We start from the raw sequence: 16,305 nt of genomic DNA, 5'->3' as shown, positions 1-16,305 counted from the left end.
GGGGGGGGGGGGGGGGGGGGGGGGGGGGCGCTCCCCACACCTGGACCTCTGACCACAAGTCACGTGACCCTCCCCACACCTCACAGGCACGCTGCGTTCCACGGAAGTCTAGCGGACAGAGAACGCCCAGCACTGAACCTGGCCCCCGCGCATTACAGACACGCTGGACACCCCGTGGTCGGCGGAGCCTGACAGACGCGACGGGGAAACGGGGCCGGCCTAGCAGCGGTGCGCCCTCCTGCCCCAAGTGCACGCTCCCCCGCCCCCAGTCCCTGCACTCCCAGCTCATCTCTCTAGGCGGTGACCCACCGGGGCGGGTCTTCTGGCTGCCGAGGACCTGGGCTCACGGCGAGCAGCTGCCTGGGGCCTCGTCCACGTGGGCCCCGCCCCCCTGCCCCACAACGATGGAGCACGCTGCGGGCGGGCCTGGGTGCCGACGGTGGTGTCCAGGTGCTGGTGTGGCCCCGAGGGCACGGAGGCTTCGCTGAGAGTGGGGGCGGGGCCCAGTGCTCACCTGCTTGGCGGGCTGCAGGGGGGCCTTCTTCCCCCGCTCGCAGGCAGGCTCCGGGCCCTGCTCGGGGCTGCCCAGCTCCAGGGGCCGCCCGTTCTCGCTCGGTTCTGCGGACGGGCAGTTCTCGGACTCTCGCGGCTTCTTGGCCAGGCGACGTTCCCATTTCTCCTTCCGCTCATGCGGCTTCAGGGCCATGTCTTTCTGCGAGGGAAGAAGGACAAGGCCAGTTAACTGGCAGTAGTGACACATGGCCCCATGCGTGACCCCACCAGTGACACATCAGACCACACAGGCCCTGGGCATGTGACAGCACCTACCTGAGGCGCCAGCGCCCCCTGCTGGGGTCACAGCTCAGGAGAAGGGGTGGGTGGGCCTGTCAGGAATGGGGCGGCGGGTGCGGGGCTGGGAGGGGACACCTAAACAACGCTGGATGAGGGGGTAGGTTTCCCAAGAGGCTCCACCTGGTCACAGGGGCGGCGGGGGGGGGGGGGGGGGGGGGCTGATCCTTGGCTCAAAATCCCCACCTCGGGTGCCCCAGGTTCTGGAACTGCAGGCCAATGCCACAGCACAGGACAACCGTGCCCTGGTCCCGAGCAACCAATGGAGTTATCTGCCCGGCAGCGCGGCCTGGCACCCAGACACAACAGAGGCCTGTCTTAGACCAGTCCCAGCCTCGGCTGGTGTGCAGACTGCCAGGGACCCCAGGTCCCTCCCTAGAACGGACACTTGTGCCCATCTTGTTCAGAGCCGGAACTGGTGCCCAAGGCAGGGCCTGACACACAGCAGGTCTTCACTGGGCATGTGCCGTGCCAATGCCAGCACCAGCAGTGGGCTGTCTGGTGCCCCGTGGGGTCCCCGCACCACCGTGCACAGGGAGGGCCTGGCACTGTCTGGTGGTGAGCAGCTGGAGTGTTACCAGCCAGCCTCCTGCCTGGGTCCCTGGGGTGGGGTAGGAGGCACCACTCCCACTAGGCTGCTGAAGAAGAAGGAGGGAGCCGGCAAAAAGGGACCCAGAAGGTTCTGAAAGCATTCACCGCAAGGGAGGGGAAGAGGGCTCAGATGAAAGTGACGCCCGTGGCCCAGATGCTCCCCCACATCCCAGGGGATGCCCCCACGTCCCCACAGGAAATGCGTTCTGAGGGCCTGAGAGGGACCTGGCCCCACGCAGGCCTCAGGGCCTCAGCCCAGCTGGGCAGGGGGCGGCAAGGACCGACATCCAGGTCTGCTGTGGTCCCCTGGCCTGGCGACAGAGCAGGGACACGCTGTGCTTGCCCGTGAGGTCCTCCTCCAACCCAGTCCCAGCGGCCCCACAAAGCTGGCTGGACTAGAGCTGTCCCTCCGCATGGAAGCCCCCACGACTGTCCTGCCACAGGCGACCCCACAGCCCGGGCTGGGAGCAACCTCCACACTCCTCCTCACCCGGGGGTCGAGGGGACGCTGCACACCCCAAGGCTTCTCCTGAGGGGTCTGAAGCCACAGTCACGGACTGAGGACAGCCCCTCGAAGCCTCCCACCCTGAGCTGACACGACAGGCTGAGTGTGCACCCTCCTGCATGCATCCCCCTCCCCAGGGACAACGGGAAGGGAGAGGGGAGCCCAGGCTGGTGCCTGTCCTGGGACCCTGCTCACTGTCACTCGCTGAAGCTGTGCCCTAAGTGTGATGCCAGCTTCACCCAGGCCATAGGGCTCTGCCCAAAGCTCCACAGGCTTCTGTCAGGCAGCGAGTGGCCCCTCGCCTCCCAGACACAGGACAGACCCTTCCCCATGCCCACCTTCTGGAATATCAGACCCCAGGGACACCCACAGGCCGCTGGCGTTTCTACAGCCTCTCCTGGTCAGTGGTCCCATGCCCCTCCGAACCCTCGGAGTCCCTGCTCACCTCAGCCCACAGACGCTACTCCCCTACATCCTGACATGGTGGCCCTGCTAGCCTGGTGGCCAAGACCTCTCCACTCCTGCCCTACCTGTGGGTCCCCCACCTCTGTATACACAAAGCTGGCGCTCAGCACAGACTACGCCAGCTCAGCTCCAGGCAGCAGGGGCCAGCTCAGAAGGGGGTTGGCCCAAATGGACAAGAGGGCAGCCCAAGCAGGGGAGCTGAAGGGAAGGGGCCACATGAGAGATGCTGAGGCAAGACCCTTGGGCAGGGCCTAGGAGCCGCCCGTGGAGGAGCAGCCAGTGCAAAGGCCCTGAAGTGGCAAGGAGCTCCGTGCCCTGTGCTCCCTCTCTCGCGCCTGCCACCCTGGCTGCACTGGTCAGCGTACAGCCACAGGCTTCCCTGGGGAAGAAACCCAAGGCAGTCCCTCCGGGGACGGGAAAGTCGTGGGGACGACTGCAGCCCGCTCTGCACACGCAGGGCACTTAACACTTAGGGGCTCCTGGTGCCCCCACAGCACGCGAGGTCCATGCCTCCTTCCAGACGGTCTACCACGCCAACTCCTTGCTTCCAGGCTCCTGCCCTGAGCTGCTGCTGCTGCTAACAGGCCGTTCCTCCCACACAGGCCCTAGCGAACAGCGAGGCCCCCACCCTGGATGCTGCCAGCCAACTGCAGGGTGCCTGAGCCTCACAACCCCACCGCCCCGAGGGGGCGCTGCCTGGCCCCCGCCTCCCATCGCGGGGCAGAAGGTGGACCCAGCAGAAAACAATTGGAGCCACATGCTGGAAAGCGTGCATCAGGCAGGGCTTCCCAGAGACATAGAGCGACGCAGCCACACTCTCGGAGGAGCTGGCCAGACAACCGTGGGGGCCCGGACACCCCAAGGCCTGCTGGGGCCTCTCTCCTTGGGCCCGGCTCAAAGCAGCAGGCAGAAGAGGCTCTGGCTCTCTGTTCCCTTCAGGCTCTCGGTCAGCTGGAGGAGTCGCACCAGAACGGGAGGTTTCACAGATTTACACACTAGGCTCATCCAGAGACACCCTCTCCGAACATCCAGGCCCCTGGGGGCCACGGACCTCGCCAGGACAGGTGCAGACACGACCCAAAGTGTGTGTGGACGTGTGAGGAGGCAGGAGCTGGAGGCGTCCCACCACACACACACATGCGCGTGCAACGCTCACACATGTACACATGTTCACAGCACATGCTCATACTCACAGGGTCTGGGCGGTGGGCCGGGGCGGGGCGGGGTCTCCAGGCAGGACTGGGGTCTCTGCCGGGCCCGCCCTGCGCCTCAACCGCACTGGACGGGCCCTGGAGCCCCAGTCTAGCCTCTCCATGTCCGGGTGTGCACACACCGCACACCCGCCACGGGCCAGCCACACCTTCGAACCCCCATGGAGAGCAGCGGGCTCTCCCTCCCCCAGATTCCGGGGGGACACCTCCTCCTGCAAGAGGCGGGCAGCCGGCCGCTGCGTGACTCAACACCGTGCACTGCCTGAGTCACAGGGCGGTGAGCCTCACTCTCACAACCACTTGTCCTGGCGGAAGGAGCAGGTCCGCTTCAGGACCTTCCGATCAGGTAAGAGCACAGACACAGTTTCTAGCCTGGGGGCCAGCCTCTGAGACCCCATCGGAGCCCTGGGGGGAGACAGGCTGGTGCATGCAGATACGAGGAAGGGGTTAGCGTTTCATTACCAACCATGAAACCTGTGGGAACAGCCTTCCCCTCCGGGGACGCTGGGCTGGGACCTGTCTGTCTAACGAGTACGTGTAATCACAACAGACTGACCAGGATAGACGGGTGGGAGGGCAGACGCGAGCAGAGCGAGTGCAGTGAGCCGCCCACCGCAGACCTGAGCAGCGGGCTCCACAAAGGCCTCCTTCTAGGCCCTGCCTCCGCCCCTATGGGTTCTGGAAGGGCCTTGGGGCAACTCCAGACCACTTCTCCAGACACATCTTTCACACAGCATGCGTCGGTCAGTCAGTCATTCGATGCATCACACCTTCTGTAAACCCACTACGACATTTCTGGTGCGCTTTAAAAACAAACGAGAACTGAACTATCAAATATCAGTGACTGGCCTCCCCGCTGGCCTGGACTTGGTCTAGCTCCATCCTGCCCACAGCCAGACACCCCTGCATTCTTGGGCCAGAGGCCAGAGGCCGTCGGTGGCAGGAGAGGCCCCGGGGCAGGAGCTCCTGCGTCCGGAAGAGCAGGGAGCCGGCAGAGCAGAGGGCGCGCCGGCAGGTGGCGGGCCTCGGCCCTGTACACCAGGAAGGACGGCAACACCACAGGCTCTCTCCTGGCTCTGGCAGGCAAGAGGCCGGGCAGAGGCCCGGGACCCCGAGGCAGCAGCCCCCACCCAGCCACTGCCCAGGGCGTGGTGCCCCGCGTCTCTGAGCTTCACAGAGAGCAAGACACTATGCTGTGCACCCTGGGGGCTGAGTCACAGGACTCAATAAATCCTGCCGCGGGGCACCACTGGGACGTGTCTGGCTGGCCCTGTCCTGGCACCGCAAGGCTGGGGCTGGCCCTCATTGGCTCTGCTGACCCCGTGGGAGTCTGGGCCAGCTCTGGAAGCTCACCCAAACTCAGGTGCACGCTGCCCCAGTTCTGCCCCCGCTGAGCCTGCTCTGGTGGCAGTGCTGGCCCCTGGTCCCAATTGCGGGGCCTCCCTCATCGCTAGACTGGGGCAGCAGCTGTGCCCAGACTATGCTGACCGCTCTGGGCGAGGCCAAGGCACCACAGCAATGACGGCCCCTTGGTAAGGGCCAGGGCACATCCGCAAGGAGAGAGACCCTCAGGGAGGGAGGCCAAGGCAAGCAGTGAGCTGGCATCTGACCCGCAGGACACGCGGTGCACTGCTCGGGGACCCACACCACACCCTGGAGAGTCTGAGGCTGCAGGGATGGTTTGGGGAGAGCCGGGCCGAGCTCCCGCGGTCAGGGTCAGGGCCGGGCCGTGTGTCCTGGGGCTGCCTTCCGCCCACAGATGCGTCTGTGAGCCCTCGGACAGAAGGGCACACGTGGCCGTGCATACCCCAGCACCCATTCCCGCGCAGATGCCCTACGGCAGGGCCATGGCCAAGCACAGCGGTCCCCGACCCTTGAGGCCTGAGGCAACAGTGCCACGGCAAAGCTCCCAGGACCATCAGCAGCGGTGAGGCCCCTGGCCCCCCCGGGCCACATGGGGGTACGGGTGCACGCTGGCGTGAAATCAGGGATTGCACTTTCCTGCAGCAATTTCATGGGACTGTGTTTAGCTCCCCTCAACATCATTACCACATAGTACCGGTCAGATCTCTAACTACACTTCGGAGAGACGCCGTTGGGGCCGCCAAACCCAGGGCCAGGTTCTCTCTCACTAAGGGCTGAGGCTGCTTGCTCCTACGTGGGTTAGCCCTTCCAGGCACCCAGACCCAGCAGACAAAGGCACGGCGGCACCCCTCCAGCCAGGCGGGTGCCTCTCCCCCGCACCTGGGCCTGAGCCCCCAGGGTCACACAGAACTCACCCCTCATTGCCAAGCATGGGCACCACCTTGGTGGAGTGGTGGGCCTGGCCCACCTGAGACCTCACCACCCCCCCCCCCCCCCCCCACTTTCCCACCTTTCCTAGCCAAGGCTGCCCGTCTCCCCAGATCTCTGGGACTCAGGGCCTCCCCGCAGACCGTGCTGGCTCACGGTTCTGTCAACAGCTCCTCGCTGTTCCAGAAGCTCAGGCCAGATTCCACCCACTGCTCACCTGGCAGACAGTCATCCCCGACCTGGAAGCCCTTCAGCACACATCTGCCCCAGGGCCTTGGCACAGCTTCCCTCCCACCTGGCATCTATGTGCCTCACTCTCCTTCACCTGCTAGTTTTGACTCAAACTTCTCCACCCGTCCCCAAGTAAACCCCAAGCCCTGGCCCACTTTCTGGGCTGTGACTCCCCCGCTCCAGCTCCAGGGCAGAGACCACCCGTACATGCGGACAAGGGAGCACGTGGCTCAGCGCAGGGTCTCACCCCAGGAAGGACCACCTTACTCCCCGACCTCAGCTCGAAAGGAGGCGGCTTGCTCCCGTCCACCAGCAGCTGGCACACACCCCCGCCCCCCACGCAGAGCTGACCGACTGTCCCTGTTGTCGGACTAAGAAGGTTCCCTGAATGTGGGGTCACAGTGTTAAAACGGGGGAAGTCCCAGAGAGATGGGAGGCCCCGTGAACCCTAACAGTAGCACCCCCCTTTTACAGACCACCTTCAGCAGAGTCACAGAGAGCTGGAAGACAGGAGCGGGTGAGGGCGCCCCTCTGCCGGGCCCAACTTCCCACCTCGGGCTGTCCCTGCGTCCAGGTGCAGCAAGGTCTGGGGTCCCTGACACCTGCTGCTGACCCCCGTCCAGAGCCACAGACTGGCCGAGAGCTGGCCTGGAAGTCCCTGCAGGCTGCCCCCACCCTGGCACGGGGACCCTGTCCAGGTGCCCCTGGAGCTCTGCTGCTGGGACAGCACCCCTCCCTGGCCTGTCCCCTGCTCGGCGCACAGCCACGCCGGGAGGGCCTCCTCCCTGTCCCCTTCCCACCCCCACAACCCACCTCACGTCAGGCATCCTGCCCAAGAGGTCCCTGAATCCACCGGTGCTGTGGCTACCTGAGTGTAACGCTGCCCTTGAGGACAGTCCCCTGAAGGCCTCACGGACGCCTCGGCTGCTCCAGAACCTTCCAGACCCTGCCTCGTGCACCTTGGTCCCTCTGGGTCAGTCTCCTGCTAGCTCACAGCACTCCTCCCCAGCACCCCTGCTCCGAGGCGCTGCTCACAGCGTGTCCTACACACTGGGACACTGGCAAGGCCAGCACAGCAGGCAGATGGGCAGAGCCCGGGGACCTGGGAAGTCGGGCCAGCAGACCCACCACAGCCTTTGTCACACCCCGTGCCCTGCACTCTAGTGACAACACTCCATCCTTCACAGGTCTGTCCAGCCCCCATCACGCGTCACGCACTGGGTGGCTGTTGGAGCACAGGAGAGTCAGGTGGAAGCAGAGGACACCCACCTGGTGGCCAGGGACGAGCTGGACAGATGTTGATGGCAACAGGCGCTCTGGATCAAGGCATGGAGGTGGAGGAGGATGGTGGGCACAGAGCCCGAGGCAAAGACGTACCCAGAGCAAGGGGTGGGCAGACCGCCCTCCAAGCCACCTACCCAGGTGGGCACCCGGCCACCATGGACACATACTCCTGCATCCCTGCACGACACCCTGCTGCAGCCCCACACTGACCTGCACCAACCCCCCGGGGCCGCCACTTAACCCACATTCGACTGTGATTTTCGTGTTCGCAGCCGCTGTCCTGGCAACTGGGTTTGGAGGTCAGTCCCTGCCCACTTCCTCCCAGCCCTCCACACACAGCACGCCGCGCTCACCCACGACTGCGGGAGCCGGCCTCGGGCTCCTGCGCTGCGAGTCCCCTCTGTCTCTGGGACCTGTCCGCTGTCACCCATGGTGGCGGCTGCCCAGGGAGGCCAAAGCCAGGGCCACTGTTGCTGAAACGTCTCCTGCCCATTTTGTCCTGTGGTGGGGGACAAAGACCACAAACCTCACAGGCAGCTCAGCGAAGGGCTCTGGAGAGGGCCTAGGGAGGGGCTCAGGACCACAGGGCAAGCACTTTTAGCTCATCACCCCCACTCCCCAGATGAGGAAAACAAGGCCCAGAGCAGGCAAAGGGCTACCCAGGGGCCACATGGAGAGGAACAGAGCTGAATTTAAACCAAGCATCTGGACTGGGTTCACTCCATGAGTGGAGGGGTTGGGGAGGGGTCAGAGGAAGCATCCCGAACTTGCTCCTGAGAGATGGGACTAGCACAGCAGGTGCAAAGGCCCTGAGGCAGGAGGGCGTGGGGCACCGTGTGAGGGAGTAGGCAGGGCCGAGCCTCGTGTTCCACAGATGATCACATGGAGGACCTGGGGTAGGCAGAGGGATGATCTCAGGAGCCAGGGGTCCCTGGTTTTACCCAGGAGACAAAGCTACATGAATTTCTGACAACCCCCCACTGGGGCTACAGAGGAACAGTGCTGAGGGTGGGCCAGAGGCCTGGGGTGGTCTGAGGACCAGCATGGGGGTTCGGGGCAAAGGGCCAGAGGGGACAGCTGCAATGGGTAAGGGCAGAGAGCTGACGGCTCATGGCAGATCCAGAGGGTCCCTGTGGGGCTCTAAGTCTGAGGGGCAGGAACCCTGGGCCACATCAGCAGCCTTCCCCAAGGCCGGAGGGTGTTTGCCGGGGGAAGCCGGTGCCGGCCACCCAAGACAGCACAGCACCTATGGCCTCCACCCCCAGCCGCCCTGAGGTGCACAGATCATGCCCCATGCCTGGTTTCAATCCCGTGCCAGCTGCAAACAGGCTCTCCTTGCCTCAGTTTCCTTGTCTGTACAGCGGGAACAGCACAGCTCCTGCTGGAGGAGCTGCAGGGAGCAGATGCCCCACTGGGTGCGGAGGAGATCCGGCATGGCACGTCTGCCCTGACCTGACCCTGCTCACTGTCCTTCTGACCTCTGTGACTTTCAGCATCGCTGCACCTCAGACTGGGCTCTGACCTTCTGCTCCTCCCTGGCAAAGGGGTACAAGGCGGCAGCCTTCCAACAGGGCCACCCACATGCCCCGCACTGACAGCTGCGCTGCCTCTGTGACCACCAGCTGGCACCCTGCTCTCACCGAGCGCCGGCCCTCATCCGGGGCCCATAGGCACCAGCAGCTCGGTCTGTGTGTGCAGCTCCCGCCAGCTGCGTGGGGTCCGGGGAGCGGCCTGCCCCCAACAGCCACCCCGAGGAAGAGCCACTGGCTGGAGTCTAAGCAGGGCAGCCGGGAAGGTGTGGGGAGGGATGAGGCTGTGGCCCACCAGGCCTTGGCCTTTCAGCAGGGGTCCTGCACATACCACACAGCAGGGTCCTGGGGAGCTGACCGAGGCTGTGACCAGTTTTCTCTCTTCAGTCGCTCGGGTCACGCAGGGCGCCAGCGCAGGCTCCGCAGAGAACCAGATCCACACCTGCCCGGAGTCCCCAAAGCTCTCGGTTCCACGTGGGTTTCAGATTCCAGCCCCCAAGGGAGAAAGTGCCTTGGGCACCCTCGGGGCCCTAGCCCGGCTGCCCCATCAACCTGCTCTAGGCACTCCAACCTGGTGTGACCACACAGGGCACGTCGGTGGGGCCTGCCCCTAACCAGCTACTCTTCCACCCGGGGCAATGAGCAGAAGCCTGGTGCCTCAGTTTCCCCCTGTTTCCCTAAAGCCTAAATGGCTGACCGAAGCCCCTACCTCTGGGAGCTCCATGAAGGGCACGTGAAACATGGCGGTCAAGGCCAGGACGATGGTGGCTTCTGTGGACGCCCTGCCCAGTCACCGCGCCTCTCTGGCTGCCCCAAGAAGATGCCAAAGCCCGAGCCCACGGCAGGAGTGGCTTCCAGACTCTGGTATCCTTCCTCCAGAAAGTGGCCACTTCCCTCCGGAACAGAGGGGCAGGGCCCGGGGCTCACCTCCAGCCGGCTCACAGCAGCCCTTCTCAGCAGCTCCCGCGCCCGGCCAGGCTGCCCTGGGTGGGGTGCCCTGTTGACCCTTGGTCCCATGGAGCCCTTACTCCTCACCTGCTTGCCCACCCCACAGGGAGCTGCTGAGAACTGGCCATTAGCAAATGAGGCCGCACTGCTGGGACCCCAAGTGTTCCTTCCAGGTGTGGGAGGGACTGAAGATTCTCACCCCACTCGCCTGTTCCGGAGCCCAGGGAAAGGTGCAGCGGGCACCAGACCACGTGGCCAGGCACTGAGGGTCCGGAAAAAGAAGACAATCATCACACAGGAGTGTGAATACGGCACACTGGTCCCTTCCGGTGCGAGCGCAGACCCCTCCCAGGCGAGACACAGCGTCCACAAGAAAGGACACACAGAGACACCCAGAGTCCAGGGGAAGCAGGAGCCCCACCGGAAAGGACAGGGGCCCCCACACAGTGCCATGGCGGTGCTGACAGAAGCCACAGGGCAGGAAGGGAGGTGAGCAGGGGCCAGTGAGGGACCCTCTGCCGGGAACCTGTCAGAGCGGAGCAGGGAATTCTGCAAACTGCCCAAGTACAGACACTGCAGTGGCCAATCAGAAAGCAAATGCATAGACTCTCGGCAGGAACAGGGCCTCACCACGGTCAAGGACAACTGCCTCCCCATGTTTCAAAATGAACAGCACACCACCAGACTCTCCCCCTCAACCCCAGGTCTGGGAGCTTCTCTCGGGAACCCAGCACACGCACAGGGAGGTTCTGAGTGGGGGGCCATCTGTGAGCTAACCAACACCACCCGAGTCCTCTGGGCCGGGAGGGGGAAAGGAAGAGTGTAAACTGGGAGGGGCTGGGGCGGCCCGGACACAGGAGGTGACGACTCCCTGACAGGGAAGGGGCTATGGGACCAGACAGCGAGTCACCCTGACGCTTGGGGAAAGTCTTCTGGGCAGGAGACACAGCAGATAACAAGGGCCAGAAAGGTGCCCATGTGTGTGTCTGAAGATTCTCAGGGTGGAGTTGGGGGGGAGGGTCAAGAGTGAGGGGCCGGGGTAGGGGCAAGGTTACTGAACTGGGAGTTTAGAGCACAGAAGCTGATGGGCCCAAGGGGACAGGGGTGACGACTCTGCGGCAGGCGCAGGGCATTGGATGGAGGAAGTGAGGCCCTGTCTCTGAGCTCCAGGACGGGCTTCCCTTCGTGTAGGCCCGGCCTCTGCTCCATCCAGGCCACAGAGCTGCCGCCGCAGATGAGGTCTGGAGCACACAGACACGCACGGGGATTCACACACGTGCCCACACACGCACATAAATATGCCTGGGATGTGGGCCCACCACACACCCACACCCACACACACACCCACACCCACACACACACACACAGGCTGCAGACCTGAAACCCTGCCTAGGAAGGTGCAGGGCAGGCAGAGGGAAGGAGGCGCAGGGGCACCCCCACGGCCCGTGCTGCCCATCCTGGCCAAACCCAACTGGCTGGAAGGTAAGGCTCCGCCTCTGGGTGCCGGGCAGCTGCCAGGCACTGAGCGACCGCTGCCTTCCCTGCCGTCAGTCCCGTGCTGGGCCACAGCGTGGTCAGGAGAGACAGGGAAACTGAGGCCCAAAAGTCACAAGTACTGTGTACATGATCCCCAGGCAAAGGGGAGAGAGGGACTGGGCCGGGGGTGGCAGGGACAGCGAGCTGGCCCCCAGATACACAGGGCCACCATGTATCAGGAAAACCATGGCCACCTTCACTGCACTCTGCCATACTGCCTGTCACCCTATGACCTCCCTGTCCATGACAGGAGTGCAGCGAGGAGGGGACCCCTCCCAGTCCGTGCGTAGTCGGAGACCCTGCAGACCGTCGATGCCCATGGAGCTCAGAGGGGGTGGCCCTTCCCCAGAGGTCAGGGCAGTGTGGGCACTGGCTGTTGCTCCTGCCACCCAGGAAAGGCTGCCCCTTTAGAAGGCGCGCAGACCACCGCCCTCTCTGCTCGAGCTCAGCTTCTTCTCAAAGAACATCTAGAGGACGTAACTCAAGTTTGGGCAAAAACCCAGGAGGTTTCTGTGGCCTGGCACTGTGCCGGGCAGATCCCAGGTGAGAAGCCTGCCACCCTGGGCTTCAGTCTCCGCATCTATGGAGGGGTGTGTGAGGACAGTGCCCTCAGCTGTCACCATCACCACTGTTCCCAGGACGTGCCTTCCCACAACAGGACACTGACCCACAAAACAGGGGAGCCCAGTCCAGGCTCACACCCCACAATCAGCACACCGCGGCTGTTGGGCAGGCAGAGAAGGCTACGCAATGGCTCTATTTCATCCAGTGGCGGGGTCCCGGCCTTGGCGGGAGCAGCCCCTCCCCCACAGCAGTAGCCCTCAGGAGGACAGGGGAGCAGCCCAACACCGGCCGGGAGCAACCCAACACTGGCCCAGGCAGGTTCCGGGCTTGCTGCAAGCAAAGTGCTCCCCCTCTCTGGGCCTCAGTTTCCCCATCTGGAGAGTGGGAGGCAGCCTGCAGGAGGTGCTCTGGCCAGTGGGCATGGTCACTCCCAGCTGATGCCTCCTCCCAGCACCAACTTGCCTCTGTCCCCCTCATTGGAGGGATGGGCCGGGCATAACATGTGGCCCCCTAGATCAAGGCCCCCAGCAGCGGGGCCGACAGCGCGGGCTTTTGCACGTGGACAATGGGGCCATGTCCTGGTCCCCCACAATCCTGGCCTTTAGCAACCAGACCTAACACGACCGTGTGGCCCCTGCCCCAGGGGACACTGAACCCAGCTTGCAGAGAGACCACGACCGCAGAGCCTCCTGCACAGGACACATCACAGACACCCCCGCCTCCCACAGGCAGGCCGGGACCCCCGCATCCTAAGGCTGGGAGAGGCCGGTTCTTTCTGGCGGAAATGCACAGCACACCCGGAGCAGCACCGGGAGCTGGGCAGCCAGGCCAGGGCCGCCTGCCTGCCCCCACAGCCACCCACCGCTGCTGTGGCCACGGCGAGGTTGGCCCGGGTGTCCTAGGCACGACTCTGTGTAAGGCAGGTCAGGTTACCTTGACAAGGTGCACAGACCAGTGGGGGAACCCGACTAGAGAAAGGAGGTCCCCTGTTAACCATGGCTAGAACTTCGGGTGCTTTCCTTTCCAAATCTTTATTCCCGGGCGTGTACCTGAGACACACACGCGGGGTGGGAGCCTGGACTGGGCTCTCCTGTTTTGTGGGTGGCGAACCACCCCCCCTGCAGCAGGAGGGGAGGGGGCACGGCACACGTCTGTGTGGGTGCGTCTGCACAACACGCTCTGGCAAGGCCGGAGCTGCCAGAATAGTTACTGCGGGATGTCTGGGCCCGAGCCGAGAATTTTCTCCGGATAACCCCTTTTCACCGATATCGACCTTGAACCAGGGTACAAAAATCACCCAGATGCCAAACCAGAGGGTGGTTTCCACCAGGTGCCTGCGGTACTCGCGTTCCCAAGGGGTGGGCACTGACGGGGCGTGCAGGGAAGGGCGGGCGCAGGCACCCCCGGAAAGCGCCAGGAGGCGCACGGCAGGTCTGCAGAGCGAATCTCCCGAATCTCCCGGCGGCCCAGAACCGCCTGACCTGTGGCCTAAGGGTTGTTTTTTCATTAGGGAGGAAGACCCCGGCCGAGCACTGCAGCTCTGCCCTGGCCTGTGTGTCCTCCAAGGGCCTTCCCATCACCTCTGGAGACAGAGACGGCACAGAAACCAGGCCGGCCAGAAACATCCGTCTGTCCCCAGCGTTCCTGGTCAGTGAGAGCAAAGACAGCCTCTGTCCCGCTACGGCACCACAAGACCCGGTCCACCGCCCCCTGCTTCCTGCTCCCACCTGTTAAACAGAGAATCAGAATGCTGACAAAGGATGAGGGCTGGGGGGTGCACACCATGGGCTCAGACACCAAGCTCCGGCCATCCAGCCCCGGACTCCTGTGGGGACTCCTGTGGGGACTCCTGTGGGGACAGCGCCGGGAGCCAGGCCCGACCTGGGAAGCCCCTCCCCAGCCAGCACCGCCACTCACTGCCCCATGCGTGTGGCCACGGCATCACACGGAAGTGGCTTGTGATCCTCAGCCACCCGGGACAAGGACTCGTCTCCTTCAGGGGCAAACATGGGTGGGTGTCGGGGGGGGGGGGGGGGGGGGGGGGGGGGGGGGGGGGGGGGGGGGGGGGGGGGGGGACAGGGTAGGCCACATCCTCAGGGCAAAGACAAAGAGGACTCCTTGACACCGACACCCTCCAAACCTCCTGAGCAGGTCTACCCCTGACATTGGTGGTTCATGTCCTGGGGGTGACGGTTTGGGCAGAGCCGGGGCCTGGACATTCGTGGCACTAGGCCTCAGTGTCCCTAACTGAACAGTGGAGTTTGGGGACAGACTCAGAACAGTGCCCTGTCAGGCACGTGTTCACTGTGGGCTGGCCACTCAACATCCTCATGAGTTATCTGAACTCTGGGGAAAACCAATACACTTTAGCAAGAAATGAGCCCAAACAAGAGAACCCATCTAGAAGCTATGACTGGAGCAGAAGCCCCGTACTTTCCACGGCAGGCGGGTCCCTCTCTGGCTCAGCAGGGCAGAGAGCGGGGCCTGCCGACACGGCTGTGGGAACACCAGGCGGAGAGCAGACTCGGTCTCTGACCCCTGGGACTGGTCTGTGCCCCCAGACCCACGGTTGCACTCCCAGTGCTCCTGAGGCCAGGGGGGCGGGCACGGCCAAGGTCATGCGGGCTGCGCGCGCACCCCGCGGGCTCATTTCCCAGGGTGCAGGGGGACTTCTGGCGCAGCCCTCAGCAGCGGGTTCTGCTCTCGCTCATTCACTTCACAACACACGTGGGGCACGGGAGCCGCAGGGGACACACGAGACACGGGTGCTGCCTGCTCCTCTCCAGCTTACTAGTTCTGGCGAGGAGAGAGCCAGAGCAGAGAGTAAATCTCCAGATGGCTTCAGACAGAGTGGTCACTGACAGGAAGGGCAGTAGGAGGGCAACAGGGTGGGGGTGGGGGAGGAGGGATGCCCCTTCGGAAGGTCGACGAGGGGGGTGGGGGAGCTCTCTTAAGTGACATCTGTGCTGAGACATGAAGGCTCCTGATGAGCTCGGCAGAGGGAACAGCAGCAGCCGAGGCCCCGAGGCGGCAGGACTTCACAGGGGCCAACAGGCTGGGAGGCTGGGAGAGGCCAGGCTGATGGGCGCGAGGCCTAAGGACCTGTTAGGGTTTTGTCCCCTACCTGGCGGGGCAAGGACACATCTAGAAGGTGGCTGGCGTGTGCACTCTCAGAAACCAGGAGACAGAACTCAGCCACTCTTTCTCCGCTCAGAGCTGTAGCACGTGCCACCACCCAAAAGCGTCTTAGCTGGGGACCGCTTGATCTGGGGACCACGTACGGGTGCCCAGGTGTGGGTGCCCAGGTGTGCACACAGAGGGCCGGGGGACGGGGGGGGAGCTGCGTGGTGGGCGTAAATGCCCCATCTCTGTGATCCACCTGCCCAGACAGAAAGCAGCACACCTCTCCCAGGCGGCCAGCCCCTGACACTGAGACCCGCCACAGACCTGGCAGACCTTAGAGAGAGGGCACACTGCAGGGACCTGCTCTGTAGGCCAGTCCCCTCTCCGGAGCTCAGTCTCAGACTGGAGATCCCAGGCCACTGGTCCCACACCCCAGAAAAAGGAAGGGTGCTGTTAAGGATGCCATCTATGGGACCCCAAACCCAACAGACGCCGGCCTCCTCAAATGAGAGCTGCTTGGGGCCCCTGCAGGGTGTGGGCCTGGCCAGCACGCCTTGGTCGTTGTTCTAGGAGACGGGCTCCCCGCGCGCGCCACCTGCCAGATCTCCGAAGGTCAGTGTAATTTCCTTCTCCATTCACCTGGGTCCACGCAAAGGGCAGGATTTGCTGAGCCAATAACTCGGAGGATAACTCGGCCAGACAAGCAATGTTTTTTGCCACCCTGTTAGCCAGCCGGTGGAGACACAGTCAGGAGGGAGGTCTCAGATATTACCCCCCTCTCTCCGTCTAAGCAGAAACCTCAAGGAGGACGAAAGGAACAAGAAGAATCTCAAAGTATCCATCCCATGACTGCCTTCAGCGCGCCGGCAGCGCTCCCCTCCCCGGCACGGCCCGAGCCGGATGAAGTGAGATTTTGGAAAAAGCAGCAGCTGAACACAGGCGAGTGTGCAACCAGACAGCCTTCGGTTTGGACAGTGTGATCTGGAGACTCGTCTCCCCAGCAGCCCGACACGAACGCCCGCCGCCAGGCCCTCCCGGAGCCACCTGCGAGCTCGCGGGGCCGGGGTGGGTGTGCCGCCGCCCCAGGGCCGCCCCGCCCGCCGCCGCACCTACCTCCAGGGCCTCCAGCGTGCTGAAGCTGGCGATGGCGAAGCCGTCGATGACCTCCTCCTCCTGC

The sequence above is a fragment of the Suricata suricatta genome, chromosome 14 (genome assembly GCF_006229205.1).
Source record: "Suricata suricatta isolate VVHF042 chromosome 14, meerkat_22Aug2017_6uvM2_HiC, whole genome shotgun sequence".
Classification (NCBI taxonomy): Eukaryota; Metazoa; Chordata; class Mammalia; order Carnivora; family Herpestidae; genus Suricata; species Suricata suricatta.
This window is presented reverse-complemented; position numbering follows the sequence as displayed.